The sequence below is a fragment of the Bufo bufo genome, chromosome 4 (assembly GCF_905171765.1).
Source record: "Bufo bufo chromosome 4, aBufBuf1.1, whole genome shotgun sequence".
NCBI classification, from domain to species: domain Eukaryota; kingdom Metazoa; phylum Chordata; class Amphibia; order Anura; family Bufonidae; genus Bufo; species Bufo bufo.
Genome location: NC_053392.1, coordinates 176,330,278 through 176,349,376, shown reverse-complemented (window position 1 = coordinate 176,349,376; position 19,099 = coordinate 176,330,278).

Sequence of the window (19,099 nt, the reverse complement as noted above, 5' to 3'; positions counted from 1 at the left end):
ATCTTCTACATAAAAAGAATCTTCATATAAAAGAGAGGATAAAATAAAATAAAAACATAAAAATTATATTATCCTTCAGGCGGACATAATCGCCTCTAAGTTCTTTTATCGAGTATCTTAATTTGATTTGTGCAAGCAGTGAAACAAAGGGACAATTGAATATGCAAAAATATATAATCGTTTATTATAAAAACAAAGGATATAAAATCAATACAATTGCAAAACAGATGATGAAGTTACAAAATAATACCCAAAATGTACCACACGGTGGTGCTAACACAGCCCTATCTGATCAGCACAATGTGACTTAGTGATTTATGACAACCAGTGTCATACTTTTAACAAACAGACTCATATACCAAGAGAAACTTAGTATCTTCTGTTTATCAAACAGGCTATAACAATAAAACACGGATTATGCAGGAAAATAACTGTCATCCCTTGACTCTTTTTCCTATGACCAATCAAAAATATATGATATTAATATGATAAAATACTCAGCTCGGCAATCAGTCCTCTTTTTCAAATAATGTCAGATCTTCCATTACCAATATGCATCTTTGCTAAGAGAATAATCAGCATTATGGAGGCACCTAACTCTATATATTCCCACAGTATGGGGACTTTTGGCTATATACCGAGAGAAATATCTTATTAATATCACGAGTAGTAAACAAAATATACGTTACCGGGTCAAAGGTAGACAGAGTTCAGATGGGACCAGTTCTCAAGAACTTTCCTAGTAATCCAAAAAAATAATCCAAGTTTCTTCTGGTAAAGTTTTTCACATCTGGGACATCACGTCTCGCTCTATCCACCAACGTCACGTTGCACCACAGACTGTCCAGGAGTTGGCAGATGCTTTAGTCCAGGTCTGGGAGGAGATCCCTCAGGAGACCGTCTGCCACCTCATCAGGAGCATGCACAGGCGTTGTAGGGAGGTCATACAGGCACGTGGAGGCCACACACACTACTGAGCCTCATTTTGACTTGTTTTAAGGACATTACATCAAAGTTGGATCAGCCTGTAGTGTGTTTTTCCACTTTAATTTTGAGGGTGACTCCAAATCCAGACCTCCACGGGTTAAAAAATTTGATTTCCATTTTTTTTTTTTGTGTGATTTTGTTGTCAGCACATTCAACTATGTAAAGAACAAAGTATTTCAGAAGAATATTTAATTAATTCAGCTCTAGGATGTGTTATTTTTGTGTTCCCTTTATTTTTTTGAGCAGTGTATAATTATGAATATATGAATTAAACCTCATACAACAGGTGTGCCTCAAGGATATGAATTCTTATCTCGTCATGGCTTATCCATGAAACAACCTTGTTCCCTTCAGACAGACATGTCTGAGGAAGCTGGTGTACTCCCCATAGATAAACCCATATCTTTAGCAATAACTTTAAAAATATAATGTACGTTCATGTTCACAATTATTTTTTTTATACAAACTGAACTTGCCATGAACTCATCTTGGCCTCTTCAGCCACATAATAGAACTTTAATTCAGGCTGATTTTATTCTTAAAGGCAATGAGCATTCATTTTGGTTATAATGTCACTAGATAATATCGTATACGTATGAAAATGCACAACAAGGCACTGCTGGCAAAAGGCCAATGTATGAAAACATGGGGTGTTGCACGTGTCTAATAGTAGGAAGGAATACATCAAAATCTGTGCACACCCAAACTGGTCAAAAAATCTATTTTATTTGATTCAAATTTCAAATATCATACTTACCAACGTAGTTGGTAAATTTGGGGTATGTAAGGTTGCTCTGGGGCTTACACATGCCCCAACTATTTTCAGCCTGGTACAGACTACAGACTGAATTTGCAGGAACTGTCTCTGAAAATTAGCAACAGTCCATGCAAATTCAGGACTTTTGATCAAATACATGCAGCTAACTTGATAAACAGTGTAACATAGCAACAGTGCAAAAACACATGATAAAAGATTATTTGGGTTAAATTCCTATCCTCTTGAATCTGCTTATGAACACTTCGCTGTAGCTGATGTGAAATAATTTTATGTCAAACTGATTGCTGTATCACAAAAATGTTCCCTGGGATACAATTCATTTATTTTCAGTCCAGGCAGCTACTCCTTAGAAGATGGAGTTTTGCAAGCACCAGAACGTCTCCCTTTGATACAAATAAAACTTGTAGAGAAGTCAGCAGAACGGATGAGTCATCTATAAAGATCTTCCGATTTAACCAATGTGTGCTGTGTTATCTTTATAAGGCTACTTTCACACTAGCGTTTTTTCTGGATCCGGCAGGGTCCAGCAAAAACGCTTCCGTTACTGATAATACAACCATCTGCATCCGTTATGAACGGATCTGGTTGTATTATCTTTAACATATCTTTAAGATTGCCAAGACGGATCCGTCATTAACTCCATTGAAAGTCAATGCAGGAGGGATCCGTTTTCTATTGTGGCAGATTGTGACAGAGAAAATGGATCCGCCCCCATTGACTTGCATTTGGGGTCATGACGGATCCGTCTTGATCAGTTTCCCAGGACGGAAAGCAAAATACAACATGTTGTGGTTTGCTCTCTGGTCTGGGAACGCAACTAAACGGAACGGAATGTATTTTGGAGCATTCCCTCCAGTTCAGTTCAGTTTTGTCCCTATTGACAATGAATGGGGACAAAACTGAAGCGTTTTTTTCGGTATTGAGCCGAAACTCACGGAACTCAATACCGGAAAACTTAAACGATAATGTGAAAGTACCCTAAAGATAAAGAATTGCCAGTAATGAGTAAAAATTTAGAGATGTCCTATTTTTGCAGTTTAGTGTCTCATTTTGGATCAGTTTGGACAATAAATAGTTGTTTCCCAGTGGCAAATATTACACAGAACAATTCAGATTTTCTAAAGAATTTAGGATAGTACATATGAGGGAGATTATGTACACCCTTATGTTAACCTTTTCTTTGCAACAGCTAAAATCTGGTTTATTGCTAATTCAAATTAAAATGCCATGTTTCTACTGGCTTATCCACTGCAAAAACTGAAGTTTCAGAAATATAGTAGGTTCTTTAAACAATTCAGCTGTAAAAATAGCCTTACAGTCCTCAAATACATCAATAGTGCAGCACTCTCCAACCTTTGTTTTAGGTTTTGCACATTACCAAGCAGGGTGGATCCGACTCCCAATACTTCAGTCCACAAATCCAGCAAGGCAACAAGCATCCAAAAAGAGTGGGGGCAGATGCCTGCCTATAGCCATATACACACAACTGTTAATTGTCAGAAGAAACAGTGGCTTGTTATGAAAAAGGCTTGAAAAATGATCTCATATTTTTGGGAGTTGCAGCAGTACAGTGTGTATGTGGAAAGGTAAGGTCTAAGTTGTGTAGTGGTAATAGTGGCATGTGGCAGCAATAGTAGCAGCAGCTGTAGCAGCACAGCATGGACCAGACAAGGCAGTAGATGTGTGTACGGCTGTGTAAAGGTAATAATAGTAGTAGTGGTGGTGGCTCAGTAGGGCAAATGGTAATGGCAGCAGAAAGTGTAGCAGCCACAGCAACCATACAATACAGAGCATGATGGCATTCAGGCAGACAGCAGCAGTTGCATGATTAGGTCGACAATAATTAGCTAATGTCAGCAATGGAACATCTAATCATTGGCCTCAGCCAGAGGTGTGTGTGAAAACCCTCATGGATCCATGCCTCATTCATTTTTATAAAAGTGATGTTTTGTAAACTGGCAGAGAACAAGTTTCTCCTTTTGGGTGTACCACTTCTCTGAGATGACACTGGAGGCTGGAAAAGACAGTACAGAGAGAGCAAACTGTGCCAGTTCTGTCCACTTTTCTAGTCTGGTTGCCAAGAAGTATATGCGATCAGTTAATGGGTCTGTGTTCGGGAAAGGCCACAGTCATTTAGAAAATGAAATAATTTTAAATAATTTTTATTTTATTTTTTTATTTTATTGGACAGCTAACCTTAAATACAAATATCATACAGCAGAATCAAATTTTGATTAAGCAGAGTTGCTCCATAATGAAGAGAACATTTTTATGGATCACGATACAATTATTACAGACAGCACAACTGCCTGGCAAAAAGTCCTACTGAAGAAGACAATTTTGGAAGAGGATACTTGCCTGGCAAAAGGATCTAAGGGCTCTTTCACACTTGCGTTCTTTTCTTCCGGCATAGAGTTCCGTCGTCGGGGCTCTATGCCGGAAGAATCCTGATCAGTTTTATCCTAATGCATTCTGAATGGAGAGAAATCCGTTCAGGATGCATCAGGATGTCTTCAGTTCCGGACCGGAACGTTTTTTGGCCGGAGAAAATACCGCAGCATGCTGCGCTTTTTGCTCCGGCCAAAAATCCTGAACACTTGCCGCAAGGCCGGATCCGGAATTAATGCCCATTGAAAGGCATTAATCCGGATCCGGCCTTAAGCTAAACGTCGTTTCGGCGCATTGCCGGATCTGACGTTTAGCTTTTTCTGAATGGTTACCATGGCTGTCAAGACGCTAAAGTCCTGGCAGCCATGGAAAAGTGTAGTGGGGAGCGGGGGAGCAGTATACTTACAGTCCGTGCGGCTCCCCGGGCGCTCCAGAGTGACGTCAGGGCGCCCCACGCTCATGGATGACGTGTCGCATGGATCACGTCATCCATACGCATGGGGCGCCCTGACGTCGTTCTGGAGCGCCCCGGGAGCCGCACGGACTGTAAGTATACCGCTCCCCCGCTCCCCACTACTACTATGGCAGCCAGGACTTTAATAGCGTCCTGGGTGCCATAGTAACACTGAACGCATTTTGAAGACGGATCCGTCTTCAAATGCTTTCAGTTCACTTGCGTTTTTCCGGATCCGGCGTGTAATTCCGGCAAATGGAGTACACGCCGGATCCGGACAACGCAGGTGTGAAACCAGCCTAACTGATGGCATAGAGAAGAATTACATTTTGTGGATGACGAGACCATTTTTACAGACAGGACACCTGCCTGGCAAAAAAGTCAAACTAGTGGCATATAGCAGAATTTAATTTTGTTGATTTCCTTGATAATGAGACAAATTTTATGGACAGCTCGACAGAGCTAGCAATGCTGCTGAATTCAACTTTGGGGAAGGCACCTAAATTAGCACCATCAGCATCTTGGCCAGATGTGAGTTCAGCTTGTACACAAGCTAATAGTTGGTCACAATGTCACGAGGGTGTCAAGAGCCACGTCTGACTTCGTTATACCCGGGGTCAGGAAGTCGCAGCGGGTGGCTGCGCGCTCTATGTATAAAGATAGTGCTGATTCTTAATGGTAGCTTTCTGGGTTTGCCTTGCAACCCTTTTTGGCTCACTCAGGGATCCGTAGCTCCTTCTCCTCAGCTGTTTCTTGTCCAGCACTCCCAACCTCCTTATATTCCCCTCTCCCACTTCTCTGGTTGCCAGATATAGAGCTTCCTGCCTGGACTTCTATACTGACCCACTGGAGCTGTGTAAGCTGTGTTCCCTGGTTGTTTTTCCAGAACGTTACCCTCCGGATCCCTGTTGGACTTTTGTTGTCTGCTGTTGTCGTCCACCTGGGATTATATGTTTTGTCTGTGTTGTCCTCTCCTTGGTGTTTTCCTTTTAGTGTCAGTGGTGCGGACTAGTCTTCCCACCGCCCCGTTCACTACGTAGGGCTCATCTTAGGGAAAGCCAGGGTTTAGGCACGTGATCGGCGTACGGGTGAGGAACCCGTCTAGGGACGTCAGGGCAGTCAGGTGCCAGCCGCAAGGTGAGTCAGGGGTCACCACCTTTCCCTCTCCATAGGACAGGGCCTTCCCATTTCCCTCCCTTTGCGTGACGCCGGTCTTGACATTATATCTGGCCCTTATTTTGTGTAGGTAGAGAGAAAAAAAAAAAATAATAATTTACTTTTTCTTTCTGCCTATCTAGAATCCAGCATAGATCCTATTGCTGCTTTGACAAGACAACTTCAAGGCCTGTCTTTGGAGGTGGCAGGATTGAAGGCGTCAGTCCTCCAGCAACAGCAGCAATTGCAACAGACCGCAAGCCCAGCGGTTGTTATAGGTAACCAGGTTGCTGCAGAACCAAAGGTTGTTCTTCCTGACAGATTTTCTGGGGGAAGGGACAAATTTGTGACGTACCGTGAGGCCTGTAAGCTATATTTTAAGCTGCGCCCGCACTCCTCTGGTAATGAGGAACAGCGGGTGGGGATTTTTACTTCCCTGCTTCAGGGGGACCCGCAATCCTGGGCGTTCTCTTTACCCACTGATTCCCAGGCTCTCCGGTCAGTGGATGAATTTTTGGGGTACTTGGGTCTCATATATGATGACCCTGACCGAGTCGCCCTGGCTGAGTCAAAATTACGGAGACTCCTACAGGGAGAGCGGCCAGCAGAGGAGTATTGCTCAGAGTTTCGTAGGTGGGCTACGGATACCCAGTGGAACGACCCGGCTCTCAGGAGTCAGTTCTGCTCTGGGTTATCCAAAAGGGTTAAGAATGCACTTGCGCTGTATGAGACCCCCTTTTCCCTTGATGCTGTTATGTCCCTTTCTATCAGAATAGATAGACGTCTTAGGGACAGATTGAAAAATCCTGAGCAATTGGTAACCCCTCCGAAGCAGCAGTTAGTCTGTACGGACCTAGAAGAGCCTATGCAGCTAGGAGGAACTAATCGTCAGGTCCGTCCTCCTGAGGCTCGCCGTAGACAGGGGGTTTGTTTTTTCTGTGGAGGGAGGGGTCATTTCATTAATGTCTGTCCTTCCTTTCTAAAAAACAAAAGACCATCGGAACTACTAACCCCAGGCTATGTGGAGGATGTCAGCCGGGGGGTATACGTTTCCTCCATTCGTACATCTCAATTTGTGTTGACAGCAGCTGTTGTTTCTGGTGTTAAGAAGGAGACTATTTCTTTCTTTCTAGACAGTGGAGCAGGGGTAAATTTGATAGATGCCCATTTTGCCCGCACTATGGGTTTGTCTCTCTGTCCGCTACAGAGACCTATTCCCATATTCGCTATTGATTCTGCTCCTCTGTCTCAGAGAAACCTCACTCACATTGTCCATAACTTACACCTTCGGGTAGGGGACCACCATAACGAGTGTCTTTCATGTTATGTTCTGGAGGGGCTTCGCACTCCTGTGGTATGGGGTCTTCCCTGGTTGGTAGCGCACAATCCAGTGGTGGATTGGCAGGCCAGGGAGATATTGGAGTGGAGTGAGCATTGCAGAGAAAATTGCTTAAATAGCAATTGCTTAGTTGCTTCCATAGCTACTCTACCTACATTTGTCTCGGACTTTGAGGACGTTTTTTCTGAAAAGGGTTGCCAGAAGTTACCACCTCACCGTCCTTATGATTGCCCGGTTAACCTAATTCCCTGTGCAAAATTACCCAAGACCAGGTTATATAATCTTTCGGGTCCCGAGAGACAAGCCATGAAAGATTATATCTCCTAGAGCAGGCATGCTCAACCTGCGGCCCTCCAGCTGTTGCAAAACTACAACTCCCATCATTCCCTGACAACCTACAGCTATCATCCTACAGAAGGGCATTGTGGGAGTTGTAGTTTTACAACAGCTGGAGGGCCGCAGGTTGAGCATCCCTGTCCTAGAGCTTGGCTAAGGGACACATCAGACCCTCTTCTTCACCCGTGGCTGCAGGGTTTTTCTTCGTTAAAAAGAAAGATGGGGGCCTGCGTCCTTGCCTAGATTTCCGTGAACTAAACCGGATAACCATCCGAGACCCATACCCTCTTCCTCTCATTCCTGACCTGTTCAATCAGATTGCGGGTGCTAGGTGGTTCTCCAAACTTGATCTTAGGGGGGCCTACAATCTGATTCGTAGTGGAAGACAGCTTTTAACAACCCTGAGGGGCATTATGAAAATCTAGTCATGCCTTTCGGTCTGACCAATGCTCCTGCTGTCTTCCAACATTTCGTTAATGACATTTTTAGTCATCTTATCGGCAGGTTTGTGGTGATATACCTAGATGATATTTGAATTTATTCGTCTGATCTGAAAACACATGAGGTGCATGTCAGACAGGTACTGCAGGTCCTACGGACGAATAAATTATATGCGAAAATTGAAAAGTGTGTCTTCGCCGTTCAGAAAATACAGTTCCTAGGTTATTTATTATCTGCTTCAGGTTTCCATATGGATCCTGGGAAGGTCCAGGCAATTTTAGATTGGGATCTTCCTGAGAACCTCAAAGCACTGCAACGGTTTTTGGGCTTCGCAAATTTCTATAGAAAGTTCATTAAAAATTATTCGGTGATTGTCAAACCCCTTACTGACATGCCTAGGAAGGGGACTGATTTTTCTAAATGGTCTGACGCCGCTAAAATTGCTTTTTTCTCTCTAAAAGAGAGGTTTACCTCGGCACCTGTACTAATCCAACCTGATGTCTCCAAGCCTTTTATTGTTGAAGTAGATGCGTCAGAGGTGGGAGTGGGGGCTGTGCTGTCTCAGGGTCCGTCTCCTGGCAAATGGCGTCCTTGTGCTTTCTTTTCTAAAAAACTATCTGCAGCGGAGAAGAACTATGATATTGGCAATAGGGAACTATTAGCTATTAAACTAGCGTTTGAAGAATGGCGTCACTTTTTAGAGGGGGCAGTCCACCCCGTCACGGTGATTACAGACCACAAAAACCTTCTGTACCTCGAATCAGCTAAGCGTCTCACCCCTAGACAAGCTAGGTGGTCGCTTTTTTTTACCAGGTTTAACTTTTTTATTACCTATCGTCCTGGGGCAAAAAATACTAAGGCGGATGCATTATCTCGTAGTTTCCCTGGAGGGGGTAATGTGAGTGATCCGGTACCCATTCTACAAAGAGGAGTGGTTGTCTCTGCTGTACACTCTGTTCTGGAGGGGAAGGTGTTAGAGGCCCAGGGGGATGCCCCGGTCTCTTGCCCCTCAGTGAAAATTGTTTGTACCGTTAAACCTGCGTCTCGAATTATTAAAGGAACTGTCACGAGGGTGTCAAGAGCCACGCCTGACTCCGTTATACCCGGGGTCAGGAAGTCACAGCGGGTGGCTGCGCGCTCTATGTAGAAAGATTGTGCTGTTTCTTTATGGTAGCTTTCTGGGTTTGCCTTGCAACCCTTTTTGGCTCACTCAGGGATCCGTAGCTCCTTCTCCTTAGCTGTTTCTTGTCCAGCACTCCCAACCTCCTTATATTCCCCTCTCACACTTCTCTGGTTGCCAGATATAGAGCTTCCTGCCTGGACTTCTATACTGACCCACTGGAGCTGTGTAACTGTGTTCCCTGGTTGTTGTTCCAGATCTGCTGTTGTCGCCCACCTGGGATTATATGTTTGTCTGTATTGTCTGTCCTCTCCTTGGTGTTTCCCTTTAGTGTCAGTGGTGCGGACTAGTGATCCCACCGTCCTGTTCACTACACATGGCTCATCTTAGGGAAAGCCAGGGTTTAGGCACGTGATCGGCGTACGGGTGAGGAACCCGTCTAGGGATGTCAGGGCAGTCAGGTGCCAGCCGCAAGGTGAGTCAGGGGTCACCACCTTTCCCTCTCCCTTGGACAGGGCCTTCCCATTTCCCTCCCTTTGCGTGACACCGGTCATTACAGGAACATCATAATTCGGCACTTGCTGGGCACCCGGGTAGTAAAGCAACCTTGGAGCTATTGTCTCGTCGTTTTTGGAGGCCAAGGTTGCGTCAAGATGTAATGGATTTTGTGTCTACTTGTTCTACTTGTGCACGCGCGAAAGTCTCTCATACACGTCCTGCAGGGTCTTTATTGCCACTTGTCATTCCCAATAGGCCATGGACACATCTGTCAATGGATTTTATCACTGACTTACCTTTGTCTGCGGGTAAAACAGTTATCTTAGTAGTAGTAGACAGGTTTAGTAAAATGGTACACTTCATTGCGTTACCCGCACTACCTAATGCTAAGACTCTTGCTCAGGTATTCATCTGTGAAATCGTGAAGCTTCACGGGGTCCCTTCCGATGTTGTTTCGGATCGGGAACCCAGTTTATTTCTAAGTTTTGGAAAGCTTTTTGTTCCCATTTGGGGGTACACTTGTCCTTTTCCTCGGCTTTCCATCCTCAGTCGAATGGACAGACTGAGCGTACCAACCAAAACCTTGAGACATATCTAAGGTGTTTTGTGTCTGAGAACCAGGAGGTGTGGTCATCATATTTACCGTTAGCCGAGTTTGCCATAAATAATCGCCGTCAGGAATCCACTGGCAAGTCACCATTTCTTGGTGCATATGGTTTTCATCCCCAATTCTGTACTTTCAAAGAGGGGGGTCTTCTGGGGTTCCTGAAGAGGAACGGTTTTCGTCATCTCTTTCATCTGTATGGCAGAAGGTGCAAGCTAACTTGAAAAATATGGGAGGTAAATATAAATGCATGGCTGATAAGAGACGGTCGCCAGGTCCTGACCTAGGAGTGAATGACTATGTGTGGTTGTCTACTAGGAATATTAAATTAAAGGTTCCCTCTTGGAAACTGGGTCCTAGGTTCATTGGCCCTTACAAAATAGTAGCCATCATTAACCCCGTGGCTTTTCGCCTGGAGCTACCTCAGACTTTTAAAATCCATAATGTCTTCCATAAGTCGTTACTCAAGAAGTATGTTCCACCTCTAGAACCAGCACCGCTGCCACCCCCTCCTGTTATTGTGGATGGTAATCTAGAGTTTCAAATATCCAAAATTGTTGATTCTCGTCGGGTCCGCCGCTCTCTTCAATATCTGGTGCATTGGAGGGGTTACGGTACCGAGGAAAGAATGTGGGTTCCAGCGTCTGAGGTAAACGCCGACAGGTTAGTTCGGGCTTTTCATGCCTCTCATCCTGAGAGACCTAGTCCTGAGTGTCCGGAGGCCCCTCGTAGAGAGGGGGGTACTGTCACGAGGGTGTCAAGTGCCACGCCTGACTCCGTTATACCCGGGGTCAGGAAGTCGCAGCGGGTGGCTGCGCGCTCTATGTATAAAGATAATGCTGATTCTTAATGGTAGCTTTCTGAGTTTGCCTTGCAACCCTTTTTGGCTCACTCAGGGATCCGTAGCTCCTTCTCCTCAGCTGTTTCTTGTCCAGCACTCCCAACCTCCTTATATTCCCCTCTCCCACTTCTCTGGTTGCCAGATATAGAGCTTCCTGCCTGGACTTCTATACTGACCCACTGGAGCTGTGTAGCTGTGTTCCCTGGTTGTTGTTCCAGAACGTTACCCTCCGGATCCCTGTTGGACTTTTGTTGTCTGCTGTTGTCGTCCACCTGGGATTATATGTTTTGTCTGTGTTGTCCTCTCCTTGGTGTTTTCCTTTTAGTGTCAGTGGTGCGGACTAGTGTTCCCACCGCCCCGTTCACTACGTAGGGCTCATCTTAGGGAAAGCCAGGGTTTAGGCACGTGATCGGCGTACGGGTGAGGAACCCGTCTAGGGATGTCAGGGCAGTCAGGTGCCAGCCGCAAGGTGAGTCAGGGGTCACCACCTTTCCCTCTCCCTTGGACAGGGCCTTCCCATTTCCCTCCCTTTGCGTGACACCGGTCATTACAGGAACATCATAATTCGGCACTTGCTGGGCACCCGGGTAGTAAAGCAACCTTGGAGCTATTGTCTCGTCGTTTTTGGAGGCCAAGGTTGCGTCAAGATGTAATGGATTTTGTGTCTACTTGTTCTACTTGTGCACGCGCGAAAGTCTCTCATACACGTCCTGCAGGGTCTTTATTGCCACTTGTCATTCCCAATAGGCCATGGACACATCTGTCAATGGATTTTATCACTGACTTACCTTTGTCTGCGGGTAAAACAGTTATCTTAGTAGTAGTAGACAGGTTTAGTAAAATGGTACACTTCATTGCGTTACCCGCACTACCTAATGCTAAGACTCTTGCTCAGGTATTCATCTGTGAAATCGTGAAGCTTCACGGGGTCCCTTCCGATGTTGTTTCGGATCGGGAACCCAGTTTATTTCTAAGTTTTGGAAAGCTTTTTGTTCCCGTTTGGGGGTACACTTGTCCTTTTCCTCGGCTTTCCATCCTCAGTCGAATGGACAGACTGAGCGTACCAACCAAAACCTTGAGACATATCTAAGGTGTTTTGTGTCTGAGAACCAGGAGGTGTGGTCATCATATTTACCGTTAGCCGAGTTTGCCATAAATAATCGCCGTCAGGAATCCACTGGCAAGTCACCATTTCTTGGTGCATATGGTTTTCATCCCCAATTCTGTACTTTCAAAGAGGGGGGTCTTCTGGGGTTCCTGAAGAGGAACGGTTTTCGTCATCTCTTTCATCTGTATGGCAGAAGGTGCAAGCTAACTTGAAAAATATGGGAGGTAAATATAAATGCATGGCTGATAAGAGACGGTCGCCAGGTCCTGACCTAGGAGTGAATGACTATGTGTGGTTGTCTACTAGGAATATTAAATTAAAGGTTCCCTCTTGGAAACTGGGTCCTAGGTTCATTGGCCCTTACAAAATAGTAGCCATCATTAACCCCGTGGCTTTTCGCCTGGAGCTACCTCAGACTTTTAAAATCCATAACGTCTTCCATAAGTCGTTACTCAAGAAGTATGTTCCACCTCTAGAACCGTCACCGCTGCCACCCCCTCCTGTTATTGTGGATGGTAATCTAGAGTTTCAAATATCCAAAATTGTTGATTCTCGTCGGGTCCGCCGCTCTCTTCAATATCTGGTGCATTGGAGGGGTTACGGTACCGAGGAAAGAATGTGGTTCCAGCGTCTGAGGTAAACGCCGACAGGTTAGTTCGGGCTTTTCATGCCTCTCATCCTGAGAGACCTAGTCCTGAGTGTCCGGAGGCCCCTCGTAGAGAGGGGGGTACTGTCACGAGGGTGTCAAGTGCCACGCCTGACTCCGTTATACCCGGGGTCAGGAAGTCGCAGCGGGTGGCTGCGCGCTCTATGTATAAAGATAATGCTGATTCTTAATGGTAGCTTTCTGAGTTTGCCTTGCAACCCTTTTTGGCTCACTCAGGGATCCGTAGCTCCTTCTCCTCAGCTGTTTCTTGTCCAGCACTCCCAACCTCCTTATATTCCCCTCTCCCACTTCTCTGGTTGCCAGATATAGAGCTTCCTGCCTGGACTTCTATACTGACCCACTGGAGCTGTGTAGCTGTGTTCCCTGGTTGTTGTTCCAGAACGTTACCCTCCGGATCCCTGTTGGACTTTTGTTGTCTGCTGTTGTCGTCCACCTGGGATTATATGTTTTGTCTGTGTTGTCCTCTCCTTGGTGTTTTCCTTTTAGTGTCAGTGGTGCGGACTATTGTTCCCACCGCCCCGTTCACTACGTAGGGCTCATCTTAGGGAAAGCCAGGGTTTAGGCACGTGATCGGCGTACGGGTGAGGAACCCGTCTAGGGACGTCAGGGCAGTCAGGTGCCAGCATCAAGGTGAGTCAGGGGTCACCACCTTTCCCTCTCCCTTGGACAGGGCCTTCCCATTTCCCTCCCTTTGCGTGACGCCGGTCATGACACACAAATAGTTTTCTCATGGGCACACATTCCATTACGGTATGTATATCTTATGATGGAGCGGAAAACAAGGAGGAAAAGAAGTCTGAGAAGGAGAAGAAGCAGCTGATGATGATGACAAGGACACTGCACTGCTTAGGGATGCAACCTGACTAACACAAAGAAGCCCAGGAGAAGGACAGACTTGTTCTGATTTGGAATGCTGGCCAATTGTATTATTCCACAGGAAAATAGTGTTCCGGCCTTGTGGAGAAAAACTTCCATGCGGGAGATACTTGGACAGAGCTAGCATCAGCTGAGCTTGGCCTAGGTATGGCACATTTTGAGCCCACACCCACAGTATTAGTGGTATCACAAGTTCTGACCACAATTGAAGCATACAGTATGTGGTCCTGCCAGTCCTTTTGGAAGTTTTTTGCAGTACATTGCCTCTCGTCTTTATTTCCGCTGCAGCCACCACCCTCCTCCTCTGTCTCCTCCTATTCAGCACCCTGATCTGGCACCCAGGTCCTGTCCAACACATAATCATTGTCATAATCTTTATCCATGTAATGCCTTATCAGACCAGACGGAGAAATCCGCACCTTTCTTAGTCATATCTGTTAATGGTTTAACAACAGTCGAGTAATTCAAGATACATTTTCGGTAGTAGTTGGTGAACCCCAAAAATTGCATGAGCATGCAGATTTTTGGGTCGATCCCAGTCCAACACAGCACTGACTTTTTCCGGATCCATACGAAAACCAGAAGATGGTAGTAGGTAACCCAGGAATTGTACTTCCGGAACTGCAAATACACACTTCTCCATCTTAGCATACAATTTATTCTCCCTTAATATCTGTAAGACCTATCTCATGTGATCCTGATGCTTCTCCATGTTGGGGGAATAAATTAAAATATCATCCAGATACACCACCACAAACCTGCCTACCAGATGATGAAAGATGTCATTGATGAAATGTTGAAAAACAGCAGGAGCATTGGTCAACGCAAAAGGCATGACCAAATTCTCAAAATGACCTTCAGGGGTATTAAAGGCCGTCTTCCATTCGTCCCCCTCCTTGACCCTTACTAGATTATATGCCCCCCTCAAATCCAATTTAGAGATCACCTTGGCACCGACAATCTGATTGAACAAATCTGGGATCAAAGGAAGGGGATAGGGATCACGGACAGTAATGCGATTAAGCTCACGGAAATCTAGACATTGCCTAAGAGTTCCGTCCTTTTTCTTAACAAAGAAAAACCCTGCAGAAATTGGGGATTTGGACAGTCTAATATGTCCCTTAGCCAAACGCTCAGTGATATACTCTCGCATGGCTGCTCTTTCGGGTTCAGAAAGATTATACAACCGAGATTTGGGCAATTTAGCTCCGGGAATAAGGTTGATAGGGCAATCATACTCTCGATGTGGGGGTAACTCCTGGTCTCCACTTTCAGAGAATACATCAGCAAAATCAGAAATAAAGGAAGGTACAGCTTTAGTGGTTACAACAGAAAGCGATGTGCTAAGACAGTTGTCTATGAAATAATCACTCCAATCAAGAATTTGTCTCTCGCTTGCCAATCGATTGTAGGATTATGTTTACTTAACCATGGTAAACCTAACACCACCGGAGCAGGCAGACCCTCCTGCACAAAACACGAGATGGATTCTTGATGAAAATCACCCACCTTTAAACGGATGTCTTGCACAATTTGTGACATTTTTAAATGAGTGGAGCGGAATCAATGGCAAACACCTGAATATTTTTGTCTAATGCATTTGTTGTCAAACCATGCATACGAACAAACTGGCCATCAACTAGGTTAACCCCTGCCCCACTGTCAATAAACACCTCAATCCCCACAGTTTTGGAGTCTAGCGCCACCTCGGCCGACAGGAGAAAATCGGGTACTACAAAGAAAATGAAAAAGGTATGTTTTCTGGCTCCCCACCCACACCACCAATAGTAGGTTGGGGATTAAACGTATTTTTTTTGTTCGTTTTTTTCATCTTGCCGCTGAACGTATGGACATATATTCACAAAATATCCCTTCTTTCCACAACAAAACAGACTCCCTTCATATGACCAAAGCTCTTGCCAGCAGTTCTAGGAGTAGCTCCTCCCAACTGCATAGGCTCATCACAATGCGTAACCACAGGTGTCTCTCCACCATAAGTGTCAAAGGAAGCCGCCACATTATTCGACAGTACATCCTCAGGGTGAGAAACCCTAGATCTCTCTCTCAGGCATCTATTAAGACGTACAGCAAGGGACATAGCTGCCTCCAATGACTCAGGATTTTCATGAAAGACCAATGCATTCTTCAGCCTCTCAGATAGCCCCTGACAGAATTGGCTACAGAGAGCTGGATCATTCCAATCTGTATCCGTAGACCATCTCCTAAATTCAGAGCAATAGGTCTCCGCGGAGTGGTCTCCCTGCCGTAAACCACGTAATTTGGTCTCGGCCTGAGAGATCAGGTCTGGGTCATCGTAAATAAGACCAAAGGCTCTAAAAATGTAATCTACTGTCTGGAGGGACTGTGATCCGGTCGGCAGAGAAAAAGCCCAAGACTGGGCGTCACCTTTAAGCAATGAAATAATCATACCCACACGTTAACTCTCATCCCCAGAACAGTACGGATGCAGCTTAAAGTACAACTTACACGACTCACTGAACCAAATGAAATTGTCGCTACCCCTGGAAAATATGTCTGGGAGGGCAACCTTAGGTTCAGGGCAGGCCTGGTACCCACCACCGGAACCAGCCACCTGTGGTCTCTAGATCTGCAAGACAGTCGCGCGGAGGTCAGCTACCTCCAAAGACAGACCCTGTAGCTGTCCGAACAGTGCCGACATAGGATCCATAGCTGCACTGATCCGAACAAAATGGCGGTTTTGGGCGGTTGATAATGTCATGAATACAGGGGAGGGGAGGGACACAGAACTAGGCCTCAAGGCTAGGGAGAGAGAAAAGGTCAACCGCATGGTATGAAGTGTGAGACCAAACTAAGTAGGGAATGCAGTAATGACCACGGGCTGCACCTGACAAGGGTAGTGGTCATTACCAAACCACAACACTGAAAATCAAGAGACTGTCAGTTAACCTCACATGCAGTCAGTCTCTCCGATCTTCTAACCTCTGTCACAGAAGGTAACATGACATTAGTTAACAATATCATCCTCTTTGTTCTCATTAATGTGGCACCTAATGGAAGCGAGGGAGAATTGTGGCCTGCCGCTACTAGTATTGGCTGCTGTTTGCACTACTGCAGCCACCCACATTCTGACTCTTAGATGAATAGTGTGGCTCTTTCAATTCCCACTTTTCTGTTTGCCAGACATTTTATTATGAAGCCTATATATGAAATTTAAAGACAGAGGTGCAATTAAACGTTCCTCCCTTTCTACAAACACATGGCACACTGGTATTGACAATTTACAATGGAAATACAATGAGTGGAATGAAACTGGTATATTAATGCAGTTATTGCATCACAACACGTTTATTAAAACTATCAGGGTATCTCAATGCAATTCAAAGCATTAACTGAAGCTAGTATATTAATGCACTTTTTGCAGCACAATACATTCACTACAACTGCACAATATCTTCACTCAATACAAAATGTTCATTGAAACTTGTATATTAATGATATAATCTTGACATAATACAATGCGTGGAGTGAAACTGGTATATTAATGCAGTTTCTGCAGCACAATGTGTTCACTATAACTGCAAAGGTATCTTGACACATCACAATGTGTTAACTGATAAGGATGGACGAAAATCGGCCAGGACAGTTCGCGAACGCGCATTCGCAATCAAATGTGCGCGAACCGCGCGTTCGCGGCGGGCCCCATTGACTTGGCAGGCGAACCTGAAAAAAACTTCAGGTCATATTTGCAGCCACCAAATACTTACTAGAAGTGCACAAACAGTCCAACAACATGGACAGTGACATACCAGAGGGGGGTCATTGGCAAAAATTCCCACAAAAAATATGTATTTTAATCAGAGGCCATTTTTATGCGTCTTAAAGGGAAACTCTCAAAAATGTACCCTGCTGGAGCCTAGAAAAATTTTATTTTAGGCCACGGGAGTACAGGCCCCAAAAATTAGGCATTCACCTGACAAAAAAATAACTTATGATTATGTGGCTGGAGGTACATTAGGCAGTCACTGGCTAAAATTTTTACTGTATGCCACTGGAGTAGAGGCCCCAAAAATTAGGCATTCACCTGACAGAAAAAGCCTTTTATGCCGCTAAATATACATAAGACAAGGACCATTCTTTGTTCTGGAAGGTGGTGGATATGTGTGGGCTGGCATGAAGAAAATTCAAATTACACGTGGTCATCACAGGTGTTGAATTCCTACGAGATCTATGCCTCATTCATTTTTAGAAATGTGAGGTAGTCCACACTGTCGTCAGCTAGGCGAGTGCGCTTATCGGTCACGATCCACCCTGCTGCGCTAAACGTCCTTTCGGACAGGACTCTCGATGAGAAGCAAGCCAAGAGTTCCATGGCAAATTGTGCCAGCTCTGGCCACAGGTCAAGCCTGCACACCCAGTAGTACAGGGGTTCCTCGCTTCTCAGAGCATCCAGATCGGCTGTTAACCCAAGGTAGTCGGACACCTGTCGGTCTAGGCGTTCCCTGAGGCTGGATCCTGAGGGCAGCTGTCGATGGGTTGGCTGCAAGAATGATCTCATATCCGAAGTGACCAACACATCTTCAAACCGCCCTCTTCTTGCAGGCGCGGTAAGATGGGTACCCGCACCTGTTTCGCTGTGGGTGGAAAATCCTCTGGCAGCGCCCGCAACAGCAGAATGCGGCATCTCTCGGAGCAAGGCCTGGAAATGCTGCATTCCGCCTGCCCTATGTGATGCTGGTAACATGTCTGCCATTTTGTGTTTGAACTGAGGGTCTAAGTATGTTGCCACCCAGTACTGGTCCTTGCCCTTTATGCTTTTTATACGGGGGTCCCTCTTCAAACACTGGAGCATGAAGGCACCCATTTACACTAAATTGGAAGAGGTGGAGAGCCCTGGCCCCTGCTCATCACCCAGGAGAATGTCGTCCTCGGTCTCCTCCCTACAGCCATGAACAACACCAGAGATCCCCGAAAAGTTTAACGTCCCCCTCAAAGCCTGCTCTTCTTGCTCCTCCTGCTCCCCCCAGCCACCATCCTCCTCTGACTCCTCTTCAGACTCCTGCTGACTTGTCTCAGATGGAGTAGCCCCCCTGGGAATTCATTCAGCATTGCGACTTCCTCATCTTCTAGCTCCTACTCCTCGATTGCTTGATCAATGACATGATGCAATGCACGCTCCAGAAAGAAGGTGTAAGGTATGATGTCACTGATGGCTCCCTGTCTGCGACTGAACAGTTTGGTGATCTTATCAAATGGCCGCAGAAGTCTGCATGCGTCGCGCATGAGCAGCAACTGGTGTGGTGAAAAGAAACCAATCTCCCCAGAACCTGTCCTACTGCAGAGTTGGTACAGGTAGTAACGGCACATTGCTGCTGGAGCAGCCTATCAAGCATATACAAGGTGGAGTTCCAGAGCGTCGGGCTGTCACAAATCAGACGCCTGACGGGCAAGTGGTGTCGCCGCTGAACATCAGCAAGGTGAGCCATGGCCGTGTCAGATCTTCTAAAATGGCCAGAGATTTTCCTGGC